Source organism: Malaya genurostris, chromosome 3, assembly GCF_030247185.1.
Source record: "Malaya genurostris strain Urasoe2022 chromosome 3, Malgen_1.1, whole genome shotgun sequence".
Lineage (NCBI taxonomy): Eukaryota > Metazoa > Arthropoda > Insecta > Diptera > Culicidae > Malaya > Malaya genurostris.
In genome coordinates, this window is record NC_080572.1 from 33,315,067 (window position 1) to 33,333,663 (window position 18,597).

Below are 18,597 nucleotides of genomic sequence, written 5' to 3' on the forward strand. Positions count from 1 at the left end.
CACGACTCCATCAAGCAGTTAGTCAGTCAATCACACAGTCAATGTTCCAGGGCGTACATGCTAGTTTTATGTATACTGAAAACCACCCCCGCAACCGGTTCGCAAACTATAAACCAGATCGGAATTAATTTGAATCTTAAGTACGTGTCATAGGGGGGATCAGGCTTTGATACCAATTGTCATGCTATTAATAATAAAATTTTCATTGCTAAATTGCAATTCGCTAACACTCTGAATAAGCAGTATTTATGTTTGGTCTATTGAAATGCAAATTCCGTTCGGGAGCGACTGTTATACTTTATACTAGTTATACTCACATACTTTCAAGTTCAATTGTTGGAACTAATTATCTGATTGATAGTATTTTGTAATTGAAGGCGGCTTGATGTGCAGAATATTTAAAGTATACTGACGACATCTGAGGATTTTTACTCTTATTCAACACCAACATCGAGGAACTCACAAAACTCGATACGATCATCAATTGAAACAGAATTTCGATACAAACTTCTCCATTCGGAAAAGTGGAATGGTCATTATTCAATCAGCTCCTGGAAGTAGTTCTCGTTTCGAATGTTGATATTTTCTATAATTGCCAGTCCAGCTGGTTTACCCCAGAGAAATTAGTGTTCTTAAAATTAAATTATACCTCTCTGTGCGCGTTGCACCATACAGTATGCATCAAAATGTATACATTTGCATTTGCATGCGACGGCGAGTGCTGAAGCGCTCGCTCCGGTGGTCACGATTCGACTAGACCTTCATCGTGCATTGGGATATTCATATATGTATGGTGATGATTAAACTTTGCATCCATTGTCTCCAACAGCTCGCAGTATCTGACAGGATCGTGGCCGGATTGTCCTGCTGCTGATACTGGAACCATGTCTGAAACCGGCTCAGCTGTGCTATCCCGCGGAAGATGTAGTGTAATTCTTATCTCGGTAGGATTGTTTAGACGGATGGCCAGATGCTACTGGTGTTGGTGTTGTAGTTGTTATTGTTCCGTCCTGCTATGTTTTGAAATGTTTCCTATTGTTTTGCTGGGGAAAGTTACGGGAAGATAGAATGCTTTCCGTTAGACGCGTTGACATTCGCATTCGGTTGAAGGTGGCGACCCGTCCCTAGGAGAGTTTGGAAGCTCATATTACGCTTCTGCACGAATACTATTCCGTATTGGATGTGCACCGACACCCATGTTGCTATTGCTATCCCAGTTGCATGTCATGTGGCGAATTACGGAAGTTGGCTCGTTTTCTTTTGCTGTGTGACTTCTTTCTGCCGACGAGATCCACTGTGCGCCGCATGAAGGATGCCGGTTGGTAGTTCATTCCATGGATTAAAACTACGGCGACGACGATATACGCAGGAGATTATAGAATTGTGCTATGCATAATATAAGAACCCGGTTTAGTGCAAAAAGTTCCGTTTTGTGGTGTGGATTCAATGACAATGACTGTTCACGCGACGTGGTTCGCTTGTTGTGAAAAACTTTAAATCAAATTCGGTGTAGAACATAAGAAAACTAGATAGTAGAGCCCGGTTGAAGAAAAAGAGATATTTGAGATTTGATATACATTTATCCGATTTTGGTGGTGTTTGTTATACCTATAACTACAAAAATCAACTGATACTGATTTTTAAAATACAAATTTTAGATAAATGATAAATGTGAATACTGCAACGATAATTTCTAGGTTAAGATATAAGTAAACAAAAACGTTCATTATAAGGTTCACATTTCCAATACACTATCTATACAATTGAATCAATTGAAAGTCTACGTAGACTTTTCGTTTTTACAAAACAATTTCTCAATAATTTTCCGCTGAGAGATAGTATAACTTCGTCCTCAGTCACTGATAGCTCAAAATTATTTTTTAAGTTTACACGCGGGAATTCTATAATAATGTTAAACATTTATTACAGTACACGTACAGTTTAAAAAAAATGCGATGTAGTGTCGATTTATGTTAACATAATCGGTAGTTGTGTTGATCCATGGCGAATATCGCCGAAAATATCATGACATTACTGCGCGACTTAGTTTTTTGGAGTACTAGTCTCCAGCAGTCCGTTCCTAATAAAAAAATAGAAATATAACGTTAATCTTCAGACCAAGTGAGATAAACAGGCGATTGGGAACTTTGAGTTAGCAGAAAATTTTATGCACCCATGCCATACAGCGAATGTAACAATAGACTATTCGTGTTGAAAACTTGGGCAAAATGATAATTTTATTAAAAGATTGTTCTATTCTATTGACAATCGAGAAAAGGTTATTCAATTTATCTATCGACTCGAGTTTGTCTAACCTGCATGATTCTGCGCAGTTTCATAATAAATTCAACTAAGAATTACATGGATTTGAAATGAAGAACCTAAATTTTAATTGCATAAGGCGAATTTGAATACCATACCATCTGTTTTCAAATAATGTTAATATTGCTATCATATAGACACAGTTGTTTACGATATACAAGAGATAAAGATATAGAATAAATCTCAAACGGCTTTACTGGATGATAAGGAAGAAAATGTATTTCCTTATAAGTGATAAAAATAACATTTTTACGGGTGAAAAAAGTTTGCAAGTTCGATTTAAACCTCTGGGTGTACTTTTTGGCAACTGTTTGTTTTGAAATTCTAGTCATTTTTATTTTTCAAATCTGTTCTTCGTTGAGTTAAACTACGCTGCTAACGGCCTCACGTCAAAACAAAAATATGAAAACTTTTTTTGGTTGGATTTGATTCATTCCCGCGTCAAGAATTTGAACGTTGCAGAATACACTTATTAATAATAAATGGAAATGTAACATCAAAAAATAAAAAAAAAATCGTGGAATTAGACTTCCTCGCGAATCGGTATTTTGATAATTTGATAAACAATTTAAATCTTTCAATTGTGATTGGCTATACATGAGCGATAAATCCTAGTTATTTTCGCAGGTTAGTACCTTGATCCTTTCCTGTGCCACTTTTGGTAAGGCAGAGATTTCCTCGGTCACTAGTGTTGAACTAACATTCCTTTCCTTGCTATGATTACCTGCACGAGAAGGATCATCTACGTTATTGCAAATTGGTTCAATAAGGATCATCTACGTTCATTTAGTTCTATAACGTTTGCAATTAAAAAATGGACCTTCACCCGCACTGACGAAACTACCCATGCAGCATAAATCATAGTAACCCATGAGTCAGCAGAAAAAAATTGACAGCTCTATCAGCCGAATTCTAACCGTGAGGACAAAAACAGTTAGACAATTCCGTTCAGAACTGTGCGCGTTCAAAGAACAGCACCCCGCCGCGTCAAAAACGGTCATCGTGCGGCACTCTGTGGACGCCGGATACGCCCGTTCCGGCATCTACAATATCTTGGCACTGTTAGACAACAACTAGAGCATCGAAAGAAAACCCGGTTCCGCATGTCCGACAACCATGAGCGACAAGAAGCGCTAAAGCAAGCTGAACAGGAAGACCTAGGAAAATGTGGCAATATCACTGTGTGCGCTTGGCCGGGAGGTCGGTGCAACAGGCCAAACAGTGAAAAAGTGCCTAGGTAACATGAACATACATGTCAGGAAGTGGAAGTCGCGTCCACTGGTTTCGGAGCTGCAGGCAATGACGCAACGGCAGCGGGGCATTAGGGCGAAGATGTGGAGTTCTGACGTCGGCCCACTACTCGAAGCGAACCGGAAGTCAGATCAAAATAAAATTCAGGGATTTAGTATGGGACCTAAGAGGCTTTCATTTGAATTTAAGTTTATGAAAATCTGTTCAGCCATCTCCGAAAAACGTTTTCACAATTTTTTGCACATTTTACCCCTTAATTCCGGAACCGGAAGTCGGATCCAAATTCATATTAAAATTATTCAGAAATTTTGTATGGGACCACAACACCTTTCATTTGAATCTAATTTTGTGATCGGTTAAGCCATCCCCGAGAAAAGTTAGTACAAAAAAACGTTACATACTCACACACACACACACACTCACTCACACAGATATTTTGCGTAATCGACGAACTGAGTCGAATGGTATATAACACTCGACCCTCCGGGCCTCGGTTCAAAAATCGGTTTTCACAGTGATTGCATAACCTTTCTATATGAGAAAGGCAAAACATACAATTCTCAGATTTTTTGGCATTAAAAATGCCTTACTCTTCACTATATGGGGCCGGGTGTCAATTAAAAGTTTCAAAAATAGCCGCGTAACCTTTTTGTGTCATAATTTTGAACGTTAATAACTCGGTCAATTGTTGATGGATTGTTATAATTTAACAACCAATCGATTCGGAAACTTTTAACTTAAACATGTATGACGACGTCTTTTCAGTATTTCAAAAGTATACTATTGAAAAAATGGTTGGAATAGACCTATGTTTTCATCCACCAATCCCTGTTCTACAAAATGACGTCAACTTCTTGTTCGGCATAGGAGGCTTTGCGTCATGCATAAAAAACACCGCGAAATCTATAAATATAGGCGGCACAATATTTCTTTGCTTAGTTGATGTTTGACTGTGAATGAAACAAGTAGCTTGTCCAGTGAGCTGATGACTGGATTGTATATGCGTTCACTTGCTGGATTGTCGCTTTTGCATTATTTGTTGGTGAAATTTCCTGTTGTCTGCGCAACACCGTGTTCGCTTGAGTATCTTATTTATCATCTAGCTATTGAAGAACCGAATCAGCGTGGTTGCCGATTCTTTTGAAATATCCCTTGTATTTAGCAAATTTTTTGTCGATTTTGCCATTGAAAATGCCTTACACTCCGCTTCCCGAGGCTGGGTCAATTTAAAACATGCAAAACTAATCGCGTAATATTTTTCTGTCATTTTTATAACTCAGTCATTTGTTGATGGATTTATATAACTCAACAAACAATCGATTCGGAAACATTTAACTTAAACTACGACTGTTAACTGAGACTACGTCATTTGAATATTTCAATAGCATACCTTTGAAAAATTGGTTTGAATTGAATATTTTATTTTGGTTCTCTGGTAACTATCAGGCCAATTTAGAATTATCGGCGATAGATTTTTCGGATCTAATTTGCAGCGCTTGTTCCTCGATGATTTGTTAATGGATTTTCAATATTGTAAGATTAAAAATGTTTTAATTTGTCAACGGATCGGTTTGCATACTTAAATCTCCATTCCCATACGAACAAAACGTGACAATGTGACTGAACAAGTTGTTGTCCCACCAGAAATTAAACGCTTCAAAAGATTCAAAATTAAATTCTGTAACTTTTTTAAAAGCGGTCTCCTCGGTTTAGTAGTATAAATGAGTTCCACAGGCTATACAGTACAATTAGATGCAATATCATATAGTATCAAAGATAAACTCAAAGTAAGTTTACTTGCGATGTTACATGTATCGTTTGAATAGGAACCCTCGTAGAATTTGGTTAACCGCCAGTTTCAGTTCAATTATTATTTGCTTCAAAACAATAAGCGTCTGATGGCTACACGCGTTGTAACTATGACAATGTTCATTCATGTGTTAATAACATCAAGTTACAATATGAACAAAATTTCGGAATTTTGTTGCGTATCCATTCCGTATATTCCTAATATGCCAAAGCGAAAATTAATGTAAGTAACTAAATATTTTATGCGGACTGTTTCACATGTTTTCTTCCTCGTATTGTTGCCATATTATTTACCGACACTTTCCGAAGATTATCGACGATTTTGAAGGATTAATAAAATTACACCATTACTGAGATTACTGGTACAACATTCTCTTGGATCGATTAACTGTTTATAAAATTAATAAGTCCATCCAGTGAACGACCATTATTAGGTTAAAACTGGGGGTAAATAAACGATATAAATCAAATCAAATTAATAAGTTTGTACGTTTCTCGAAAATTATCATCATGAAATAAAATAGTTTCATTTGTTCAGGTTTAAATCTTTAGGTTGTTTGTATCTAAAATTGAGCTTTCTAGTAACTTTGAAGTGTAGTGAAGTTTAGTGTATCATCATCAATATCATCTTTATCCTAGAAACGTTTCATTTTTAATGTTATTGTGCTCGGTCGTGTCTTGAATACAACCCTCTAATTTTTTTTGGTTCAAACCGATCAAACAAATTAAAACAATATATTTCGTATCTAAATCGAAGAGAATTCATTACAATGTAACATGTTCGGATCCGCTCAGAATAAACAATACGGATATCCTCGCCTAATAAGCTCTCTAGTGGTGCAGTGCCTAGTTGGCCATATAAACACTGGGCTCGATTATCACTACCCGTTAGATACGTGCTCCCTTGAAATATCCAAATCGAGCAATATCACACACGATCCAAAATAATGGCCCTTATTACCGTTCTCACTTCCACTTTCACATTCACTTCACTAACATGTCACTTCACTTGATTTTACCTATTACCAATATCGCGCATAGTGAAGCGATCACTGTAGTGGAAATAAACTATTTTTTTCGATAAAATGTTGGTGGCGTGATGTTTATAATGACATCAAGTTCATCCAAGTAATTACTTTTGTCTCTGAAGCGGCTTCCGTAATAAGGACCTAAATTCAATTCACTTGATTTTCACCGTGAAGTGATACCGATAATAAGGGTCACAATCACTTCACTTGGTTTTCACCGTGTAGTGATACCGGTAATGACGGGCCAATATATATGAGCGAAATTAAGAATATAGTTGAAGTTAGCAGTAGAAATGAAATCAGGTAATGTACACACGATATCTCACTGAACCATTGTCAATGGTAGTAGTACTGACGAATCGTCATATAAAAATAAATCATGAGGGATGCGGACGAACTCAGTATGATGAAGTCTTGTATGCACTAACCAGATAATACAATATCAGACTATGTTTTGTCTGTTTTATTTTTTCAATAAATGTTTTCGTTCACCATTAGAGTTTTTTTATCGACTTTTGAAAATACATTAATTCTGCCACAATGGAAATCAACTTTGTTATTTTTTACACATTGTTTAATACATGTTTTGTGATGATTCCTTTTTACATTCTAGAGTAAAAAATGATTATTTTAGGTAAGCGCATCTGTTCCATAGGTTATCAAATGTATGTCGCCTTTCCAACAATAAGATATCGTCAGTAAAACAACCCAACACAATAGCTATAAATGCATGATTGATGAATGGCCCTGAAGGCTATAAAATGTACAATACATTGATTCAACTGACTAGATGTACGGAAAATTGCGGTACCTCTAAGCAAGATTTCGTTGTAGATTTGCCTTCTCTCGCTATTAAAATACCGTGTTTACACGCAACTAACAACAACGGCACCAAACTTATGACGTACAGCTTATGAGATTTATAACGGTTCCTTTGTTCTGATTAAAATCATTTAATCGCAACCCGCTAACCAAATCCGGATTAGCATTATCATCTACCCGGCTATGAGATCCGGTTAAGCGGTAACATGTGCGTCACATTTCATTAAGAATTTTTGGTAAACAATTCATTCTCATTGTGGTAATTATTTTGTTCCTTAATACATTTACATTGAATAAACATATTTAATGTTCGATTTTAGAATTAACCTTTTCGGAATATTTTTTTATATTCAGAACTAAAAAGTATTGATTCTCAAGTGATTGGATTTAAACATATGTCACCCCAATCCGCCAAAGTCCACATAAACAGAGTTCATATTTCGGAGGCATGAATACGTTAACACGACCCAGTTGAAGTTGAATTCGAAAGCAAATTCAGCCAAGTGTTCATCTACGGAAGAACGAGTGAATTCGAAAGTACGAAGATAATGAATCCGTTCCGAGGAGCCTCGAAAGTGAGCGACATAAATGCAAGAGATAACGAGAGAATTGTTCGGTTTGGTTGCAATGAAAACAAACCGATCGCTGAAGAAGTAACATAGCATAGTACAGACAGAACCGCTTCATTCACATCCATTATGCACAAAAGCCGGCCAGTCGGTTCCGAAGCGTCGTCGTGAGCAGGCTGGAAAATCGAACGGGAAAAGTTGTGTTGTCCGCCTCCGCATTAGAAAGAACATGTGCGTTTTGGATGTTTGCTCGGTTTGACTTTTGTAACTAGGGAAATCGCTTTCCTTGGACAAAAGGAACAATTACTAGTTTACATAGTTTATGTATAAAGGGTGCGCTACTTCCTGATTTGTTCAGAACAACATTACTGGATTGCGTTATTTTAAATTAAACTAATCAAAGAAAGTGAAGGTGAATGAACAGTAATAAAGGAGAAAAGTTCCCGTGGTATTTTCCTTAAATTTCACTTTCGCATGTTAGTAGCACGTAGGCACCGCAGTTCAGTCTGAGTAAAGTGATTACTGCTCATCAAGCTACATACGCTTCTGCAGTTTGCTTATCGACATCATCATCCAACACTGCAAATAGATTCTGGTGGTTTGTTTGACTGGATACCTGACACCGACGGTATGCTGGTAATGAACTGAGTTTTATCAAACTACCCATCAATCTGAAACAACAAGCAACATTGCCCTACTCGGTTGCACCTGGTTTAACTGACTCAAGGACGACTAGTCGCATCATCAACTGACAGATACAGCAGCACTAACTGATTAGCAAGAGTGTAAAGGGAGTCAACTTATTTATGAACTTTGCTGAAGTGCTTGATCTTCGAATTGTGCCATACTATCGAGAAGGCGAACAAGCAGGTTTTAAGGAGCGGTTCAGGTAAGCAACTTCCAATCATTGTTTTAATAATCGCTGATGTAAAATTCTCTAGCGTGTCGATTCGGTTAACCAGCATGTTTCAAGCACATAACGGATTGCTCTGTCTACTTTTTATTAATGCTCTTTGTTTACAAAAACACAGTTAACTTTGCTTCAAATTATTCTTGGAAATACAATTGACTTTCGGCGGGAATTTTTGTCTAATGCCGTTTTTGCTAGAAATCAAATCTAGTTCATTTTCAACGCAAATCTAAACATTTGATAGCAGTCGGGGTCGAAACTGGGTTGGGTTTAGTTTCCAGCTAAACGCCACATAAACTAATAAACTAGCAAATTCAATTATAAACATTATCAACAAATTTATTTTCATGAATTTTGCAATCATTCAACCACGTGTATGTGACAAAAACGCTCTAGATTTTCTCAACATGCGACAAAAATACTCAACAACTTTTAAAAAAAATCAATTTCGTGAGCTTGTTTTGGTACATTAGGATGTAAAAAAACAGTGAAATTCTATTAGTTAGTTTATGTCCAAAGTATCTCATACCGGGGGTACCGGACTCTAATTTTCGATTCCGGAATAGACGAAAGCAGTGGGCAAATACTCCATAATGGAACTCACTTTACTGTATGAGTTTCAGAGATGGTTCTACCATCGCATCAATTTCTTTTACAAATAGTTACAATACAATCTAGAATTTTAGCTATTCAATGTTTTTCGGAATCGACTTTTGATTCTGGAATTACAGGAGTGCTAAGATATTCAAAGTGTCATTATAGTAACGATGCAGGAACACTCAACACGATTGAAACTGACTTTTAAACTGCTTTAATCTGAGTTCCTGATATTGACCGTAATTCGATTTCCAGTTCCAGAAGTATTGAGAATATAGTTCAAAAGCTCAACCATGGAGCTTGCATCGAATTCTTTTACAAATGGTTACAACATAGTGGATAAGACAAGGTTTTCAAAATAAACACATGCAACAAATCTGTTGAAAGCATCTAGAGTTTTTTTTTTAATTCTTCAACCCAAACTTTATGTAAACGAATTTCAAACACAAAAATTCAAAATGATTTCAGTATTTTTTGTTAAAATAAACAACGCTGTCGAAGACATCATTTCGATATTTTTGATGCCCCCTTCTCGAAAGAGAAAACTCTTTTTCAAATCTAGAGTCAGAGGAATCTGATTCTGATGATAGGAGCAAGAATCTGATTCTTATCATAGGAGAAAAAATTAGAGGGTTGTTTGCAAAACACGACCTATCACGATTACATTAAAAGTGAAATAATTCTGAGGTACCCACAATAAATACAAAAATAAAGATGACGATGGAATCACTAAACAGAGACGAAGTACAAACTTACTCCACTTTTAGTGTTTATATTGTTCATATTGTAACTTGATTTTATTAGTACATGAATGAACATTGTCATAGTTACAACGCATGTAGTGATAAGACACTTGTTGTTTTGATGTAAATGATAATTCAACTGAAACTGGCGGTGACCCGAGTTTAGTAAGAATTCAAATGATACATGTAAAATCGCAGATCAGGTTATCTTGAGTTTTCCTCTAATACTATATACTTCCGAAACTTTTAAAGTGTTTTCTGGTGGGACAACAGCTTGTACAAATCGATACTGCATAACGATTTGCATTGCATTGCATTGTTTTTGCTACACTTAGTCTGGATCCCTTTTATAAGATTCTTGAAAGCAAGATTAGACCAAAATATTATGCCTTATAAGACTAAATCAATTTCTAACTATGCAATTAGGTTACACGATTATTGTTTGGTTCAATAATAGGGCCTGAGGAATTATACTGAGAGATAGTACATTGTGTTTAGGAACATTCAATGATAAAGAAGTACCTATGATTATCATCAGAACACAACTGTATACTGAATCTTTTTGCGCGCTACCGTGTTGTTAGTATGTAAATGGAGATTTCAGTGTGCTCACTACCCGTTGACACATTAAAACATTTTATAAATTTTTCAAATCAAGTTAAATGAGGCAAGTCCATCAACAAAATCCATCAGCGCTTCAAATTAGGTTCGAAAATTCTATCGCCGATAGTTCTAAATTTGCCCGCTAGTAACCGGAGAATCGAAATAAACAGCTAACAAGTATTCAATACCAATGAATACGGTACTAACACACCGCACACATACAAAATCAACTATCCAGCGAGCGAATGAATGTCAGCTTTGTCGTCCACTCACCTTTCCTCGCTGGAAGCCATGAGTAAACTAAAGCAGAAATAAATTCGGGCATATATTTATAGATTCCCTTTTGTGATATAGATCACACTGCGCAAATCGGACGAGAGTTTGACATCATTCACTGCGACTGTCATTGGTTCGTGAAAACATAGGTCAATTCAAACCAATTTTTCAATGGTATGCAATTGAAATACTTAAATGACGTTACCGAATAAGTTTAAGTTAAATGTTTCCGAATCGATTGGTAGTTAAATTATATGAATTCATCAACAAATTACTGAGTTATAAGCGTTCAAAATTATGACAGAAAAAGGTTACGCGGTTAGTTTTACATTTTTAAATTGACACCCAGCCTCGTATACTGAAGAGTAAGCAAAAGCGACAATCCAGCGAGCGAACGCATATACAATCCAGTCATCACCTCATTGGACGAGCTACTTGTTTCAACTAGACAAAGAAATATTTTTTTATTTATAGATTTCTCTTCATACTACGCAGAACGATGCGGTCTTTTAATGCATGATGCAAAGCCTCCTATGCCGAACAAAAAATTGACGTCATTTTGCACAACTGAGATTGGTGGATGAAAACATAGGTCGATTATAATGATTTTTTTTTCAATAGTATCCTATTGAAATACTGAAACGACATTGCCATACATATTTAAGTTAAAAGTTTCCGAATCGATTGGTTGTTAAATTATATCAATCCATCAACAATTGACTGATTTATTGACGTATTAAATTATGACAGAAAAAGGTTACGCGGCTTTTTTTGAAACTTTTAATTGACACCTGATCCCTTATAGCGAAGAGTAAGGCATTTTTAATGCCAAAAGTTTGAAAATGTTTTAATGTGTGCACACTGAAATCTCCATTTACATACTAACAACACGGTGGCGCGCAAATAGATTCAGTATACAGTTGTATTTTGATGATAATCATAGAAACTTCTTTATCATTAAATGTTCCTAGAAACAATGAACTATCTCTCAGCATAATTCCTCAGGCCCTATTATTGAACCAAACAATAATCGTGTAACCTAATTGCGTAGTTAGAAATTTATTTAGTCTTATAAAGCATAATATTTTGGACTAATCTTGCTTCCAAGAATCTTATAAAAGGGATCCAGACTAAGTGTAGCAAAAACAATGCAATGCAAATCGTTATGCAGTATCGATTTGTACAAGCTGTTGTTTCACCAGAAAAAAGATTCGGAACTTAGTACAAATAAGTTGCACAGACTCATATATATATATATATATATATATATATATATATATATATATATATATATATATATATATATATATATATATATATATATATATATATATATATATATATATATATATATATATATATATGTATATATATATATATATATATATATATATATATATATATATATATATATATATATATATATATATATATATGTATATATATATATATATATATATATATATATATATATATATATATATATATATATATATATATATATATATATATATATATATATATATATATATATATATATATATATATATATATGATTATATAGATGGAATTACCAGGTATCTTATCACTACATGCGTTGTAACTATGACAATATTCATTTATGTACTAATACAATCAATTTACAATATGAACCAAATTAAGGCCAAATTTGGTTGCGTATGCATTGGTTCCTGATTATGTAAAAGTGAAAATCAATTAATGTAACAAAATATGTTCTGCGGATTGTGTCACATATTTTCTTCCTTGTATTGCTGTCATTCTGTTTTCAGACACTTCCCGAAGATTATCGACGCTTTTCAACGAAGAATAATTTAAATTACATTATTACTGGGTTTATTCATTGACGGTTATTCACATTTTACACATTCACATTTTTCGATCAAAATATATAATCTCTAATCGCTGTTTATAAAAAGATTAAGTTTGTACCTTCTTTGTCTTGAAATTTATTATGATACAATATCGTTTCATTTGTCCAGATTTATATCTTGAGGTTGTTCGTATCCAAAATTGATCTTTTAAGTAACTCATAGTAATCATCATAGGTGACTTTCATTTAAAGGGTATTTTCCAAAAATTTTCAAATGTAAAAATTTGTTGAAGGCATCAAAATAGAGTAGAATCAATTGTTCTGAAAGAATCTAATTGTCAATTTGATCATTCGCCAAAAATCTAAATACTAAAAGTAGAGTAAGTTTGTAATTTGTCTCTGTTTAGTGAATCCATCATCATCTTTTTTTTTTGTATTTATTATGGGTAACTCAGAATTATTTCATTTTTAATGTAACCGTGATCGGTCGTGTCTTGCATACAACCCTCTAATTTTTGCTCTCAATGTTTTTATCCGGTATTTTGCATTCAAAAATACGTAAACGGGTTTTCCAAACTAAGTTGCACTTATCCGATTTTTGCTTTCAGCCGTTCAATTGAAGTTATTCACGTAAGGAATTCCTTTCATTTAGACGCATTCAGTTCTCATTTGAGTCAGTATTAAGCATAAAGATAAATAAAAGAAATTGGAACAAGACGAGCGCATGTATGCCCTAATAGTTCGTTTTTAGGAATTTCGAAGATAAATATTTTCGTAAGTATAAAAACTACAGGTGTAAAAATTCATACCATGAAACGGTTCTCTTCCCATTTCCAAGCAGCTACTCAGATAAAAATTTTGCTAGCATACCAACAACTTCCTCCCTTTTTTCTTTCATCATCAAATCCGGTATTTTGATGTATACTTACATAACTTTTTCGCGTGTGATGATAAAATATCTGTAACCAGTTTCCGCACTTTTCCGTTTTAATGAGAGGAATTATAATCTACCATTCTCGTTAACCTTCAGTAAGAAAACGGATCAGCGAAAACTCGGTAGCAACCATCCTTGTGCAATTAGCGTGAAAAAATAATAACTTCTACTTTTTGTTAACAATTCCTCTGCCTGTAATTCCAAGCGAGAACGGACATCATAGCGCAAACAAGCAAACCAAACTGCAACTTTCGGTAGATCCACTACTGCTTTCTTTATTCAACCGTCCGAACCAACCGACAATACCTACCGTAGATATGGCAGCTTTTGCATCGGGAATCGCAAATTAATTTCTCCTGAAATGAGGAAGTCGGTGCCTGGCTTTTCATAACTCATTTGCTAATTTGAACCGTGCTTGATTTCATCTACGTTTTATTCTACTTTTCTCGTCTGGTTTGAAACAAGCTGTTTTTCTCGCCTCTTCAATTGCAGTTGAAGTTCTAAAAATAAAAAGTTTAAATTCAATTCTATTAGAACGAGAAACTTAACGATTTATGCTATAGTTAGCACAAATTCGGTAACCGTTGTGAAAAGGACGATTAAAAGTCTAGTTATACAGGCGGGATCAATCGCGTTCGTTACTTTTCCGTAGCTATGAGAATATATGACCTTTCATTTGCGTCTAAGTTTGTGAAAACCGGTTTTACTGTCCGTGAGAAAGCGAGGTTAGATCCGTTTTTTTAATGTTTTGATAACTACTTCCGGTACTTCTGAAAGGAGGAAGCCGGGAGCCAAACCATTTTAGAAAAATTTGAAAACATTGCCTTGTTCCTTGCATAGTTACTCAAATGATGATAGGAAATTTTTGAATATTTTTCACCTTATAATTCCGAAATCGGAAGTCAGAGCCGCTGCGCATTGTACCTTATGATAAAAAAAGAAGCGGAATTTTCATTTTAAAATTCCCGCACTTGTCCAACCGGTAAACTGTTATTCTCTCAACGTTGGCAACACTTTTTCACGGATTCTGTCAAATTTTGACGCATATCGTACGACTAGTTTTTGTTTGGCGTCTATACAAAGAAGTTGAAAAATTTTCGTGTGGCGATTTTTATAATGGATGAAAATTTAGAACAACGTGCGTGCATCAAATTTTGTGTTGCAAATGGATTTAAGTGTTCCGAAACGTTGAAAATGTTGGAAAAGGCCTTTGGTGAATCGTGTTCAGGAAAAATACAGGCATACGAGTGGTATAAACGCTTCTAAGGTGGTCGTACAAGCTTGGATCATGATGAGATCCCTGGCCGCCCAACAAAATCTGTTATTGAAGAAAACATTGAATCGGCAGACTCAAATCGTGTTGCAAAATCGTTCTGTACTGATTAGAGAGATTGCTGTGTTGTTGGGCATCTCTTATGGATCAGCCGAACACATTTTAACTGATGTTTTGGGTTTGGAACGCGTCGCTTCTCGGCTGGTGCCAAAAAAGCTGAATTTCATTCAAAAACAGCGTCGTGTTGATGTGGCCAAAGAGATGATTTCCAACGCAGATAGTGACCCCACATTCATCGAATGCATCATAACTGGTGATGAGGTATGGATCTATGAAATGACGTCGAAACCGCACAACAATCGACCGAATGGCGCTTCGAAGGCGAGCCGTTGTTCTAAATCTTCATCCATTATAAAAATCGCCACACGAAAATTTTTCAACTTCTTTGTGTAGACGCCAAACAAAAACTAATCGTACGATATGCGTCAAAATTTGACAGAATGTGTATAAAAGTGTTGCCAACGTTGGGAAAATAAAAGTTTACCGATTGGACAAGCGCGGGAATTTTAAAATGAAAATTGCGGTTCTTTTTTGATCATAAGGTATGAAAAAAGTTATTAACAAAACGAAAAAATAAAAAAGTAGTCTAGGTTGGGCCACTATTGATTCTGAACGAAATATGTACTTAAATAATTTCAAATGATCAAACATGGAACTATTTATTGTTATTTTAATGGAACATCAATCTGTTTTAATAAACTATCAATAAGAATGTTAAGGTCACTGAAGAAAAAAAGAAACTGCGATTGTGCGTGTCCTCGATTTTCTACAATTTTCAAAATGGAATTGAATTTATAAGAACGAGTTTGTATTAAATTCTGCGATAAAAACGGTTTCAATTGTGCGACGACATTACAAATGTTAGAAAAATGTTTCGTCAACGATGCTAATAGTCGTTTATCAGTTGTATATAAATAATCGTTTATCAATGACCGTAAGCCGCAAATTGACTATTAAGAGTATTATTTGGTCGTTATGAGACGTTTGCGTGAAGTAATTCGCCAAAAAAGACCAGATTTGTGGGCAAACAACTCGTGGATCTTGCACCACGATAACGCACCGTCACACAATACCATCGTTATCCGTGAACCTTTGGCTAAAAACGAAACGAATACTATTCAGCAACCACCGAATTTACCTGATTTGGCTCCAGGAGACTTTTTTTATTCGGTCGACTCAAGAAACCGCTCTGTGGAACGCATTTCAGCACACGAGATGAGATAATGGGAAATTCGCAGATGGCTCTGATGGCCATACCGAAAATTGAATATAAAAAATGTTTCGAGGATTAGATCCAGCGCTGGCATTAGCGTGTTGCAGTCGATGGAGAGTACTTTGAAAGGGACAATATCAATTTTGATGAATAATCTTGTATTTTTGATTTTCTGAATAAATTCCAGGAACTTTTTGATCAAGGCAGTACAGTGTTTCGAATCCTATTCTGTAGCAGTTCGCTCATTTTCTCCACTATACACAGCTTGGATGAAGTCAGAATCCGTGAAAATATCAGGATTATATAGACAAATCCTCGTAGCAAGAAATTCTGCTTTCACCGCAGATGTACCGTTATTCTGAAAACAAGCGAAAAACGGTCTCAAGACAAGCGAAAATGGTCTCAAGGCATTAAACGGAAAAAAAGTGATGTGACCCAACCCTGATTACATGAGTGGCCCAACCTAGAAAACAAGCGTTTTTTTCTAATCGCGAAGCACAACATGCGAACAGGTTAAAGAAATAATATTTTCTCTTGAAAAACCTAATGGAAATATATACTTACTTTGGAGGTGTCATCATTTTTGTCCAAGCTTTGAGCTGTTTTTCACGGTTATTCCGCAACTTTTAGGGCTGCCAAAAAAAAAATTCACGAAACTTCACAAACCATTCTTCGTGACCGAATAATACTTCCTTGATATATCACTGACGGCAGCACGTGTCATATAAAAGAAAAGGCAATGCTCCAACTCCGTAAAATATAATTTATGCATAAATTTGAAAAAAAGTTTTTTTTTTACTTCGTCATATCGAACAGAGGGATTTTATAGCCGTGGTTCAAGCCGAACGGTCTGACCATCAACAAAAAAAAATCATCATCATCATTTTTACGAATTGTTTTCCAGAATTATCGTTCAACGAAATAAATTCAAATGTTTTGCATGATAAAAAGCATCATTCGAACAACATTTTGTATTTTTTTTCGTGGAAAAATATTGAGAAATAAGTCGGTGAAGAGGTATTTTTGAGGACGCTTCTTAAAAATCATGATTTGCGGTGTCCACTGTATCCCAGCGCAGACTAATCAGACGTAAACAAATGAACGCGGCATATTTAGATAACTGTTTCTATTTATAAGTTATGCAAGTTGCTGGTCAAACGATCCGATTTCAGCTATGCCGGTCCCCGGTTCTCGGCTCCCGGTTCCGGAAGTGTCGGAAATAGTGGTCAAAAACTAATAAACGCAACTCTCTACATTTTCTCAAAAACAACTAAGTCGATTTTCACAAGTATTTCTATTAACTTAGTTTAAAACTGTTCAAAATTGAAAAGGTTTGATAATGTATGCCCAAACAAACTTTTTTATTCAAGTTTTTTGAATAATCCCTTAGTAATATTAATGAAAACATGAGTTATATGAGAAAGGCATTATAGCACCACTAGGTGGATTAAAACAGATTTTTACGACTGAAAAAAATCTCATCTTTCATTGAACGCCCGTTATACAACATTATTTAATAGCTATCGAAGCGAAACAAAATTTTAACGGTAGTTCAGTGTCATAGGTATTTATTTCAGATTGCATACTTCGGTTTGATATTGGAATTATTAAGTGTACAACTTTGCTTCCGCCGTTTTTTTTTTTTTAATTTAAAGCTTTATTGCGAAAAAGTGCTTACAGATGTATTATTCAAAGTATTGTCCGTCGCTAGCGACAAACTTTCTCCCATCTTTCCGGAAATTTTCGGATCCCGGCTAGATAAAAGGAGTCCTTTTTTGACGCTATCCATGAAGCAATCCATTTTTCCAACTCTTCGAAGGATTGAAAATGTTAATCTGCCGTGTGCCATCGAACGGAGTAGGTGGAAGTCAGAAGGGGCGACATCTGGGGAATACGGCGGGTGGGGCGAGACTTCCCATTTCAGCGTTTCCAGGTACTTTATGACCACTTTTGCGACGTAAGGCCGAGCATTGTCGTGTTGGAGGATGACTTTGCCATGTCGCTCTTGATACTGTGGCCGCTTTTCTTTTAGCGCGCGACTAAGGCGCATCAGTTGCGTTCGGTAGCGATCTCCTGTGATGGTTTCCCCTGGTTTTAAGAGTAAAATGTTATTCATCTTTGAAGGTTTCTTTCTTTACACACTCACTTTAACCCATTATAACCCGGGGGTTTTAAAATTTGAATCAAATGAACTGATATTATCAGTTCCATCAGATTATGTGTTGAAGATTATGGGAAACGAAAAATTACTGTTAGAAAACTTTTCTAAACGAAATTATTCCACCGTATAATATATGAAATGTTAGCAAAAAATTTTACATATACATATATTTATTTATATATATATATATATATA

General features: G+C 35.4%; 1 protein-coding gene across 1 annotated transcript in view; it reads left to right on the forward strand.

Annotated features, from left to right (window-relative positions):
• Window positions 1–7,961: 7,961 nt before the first annotated feature.
• Window positions 7,962–18,597, forward strand: part of LOC131439143 (uncharacterized) — an 80,930-nt gene continuing 70,294 nt past the window's right edge. The window contains exon 1 of the mRNA XM_058609816.1: window positions 7,962–8,690. The gene's annotated coding sequence lies outside the window, so the exon portion shown is untranslated. The remainder of the gene's footprint in view (window positions 8,691–18,597) is intronic.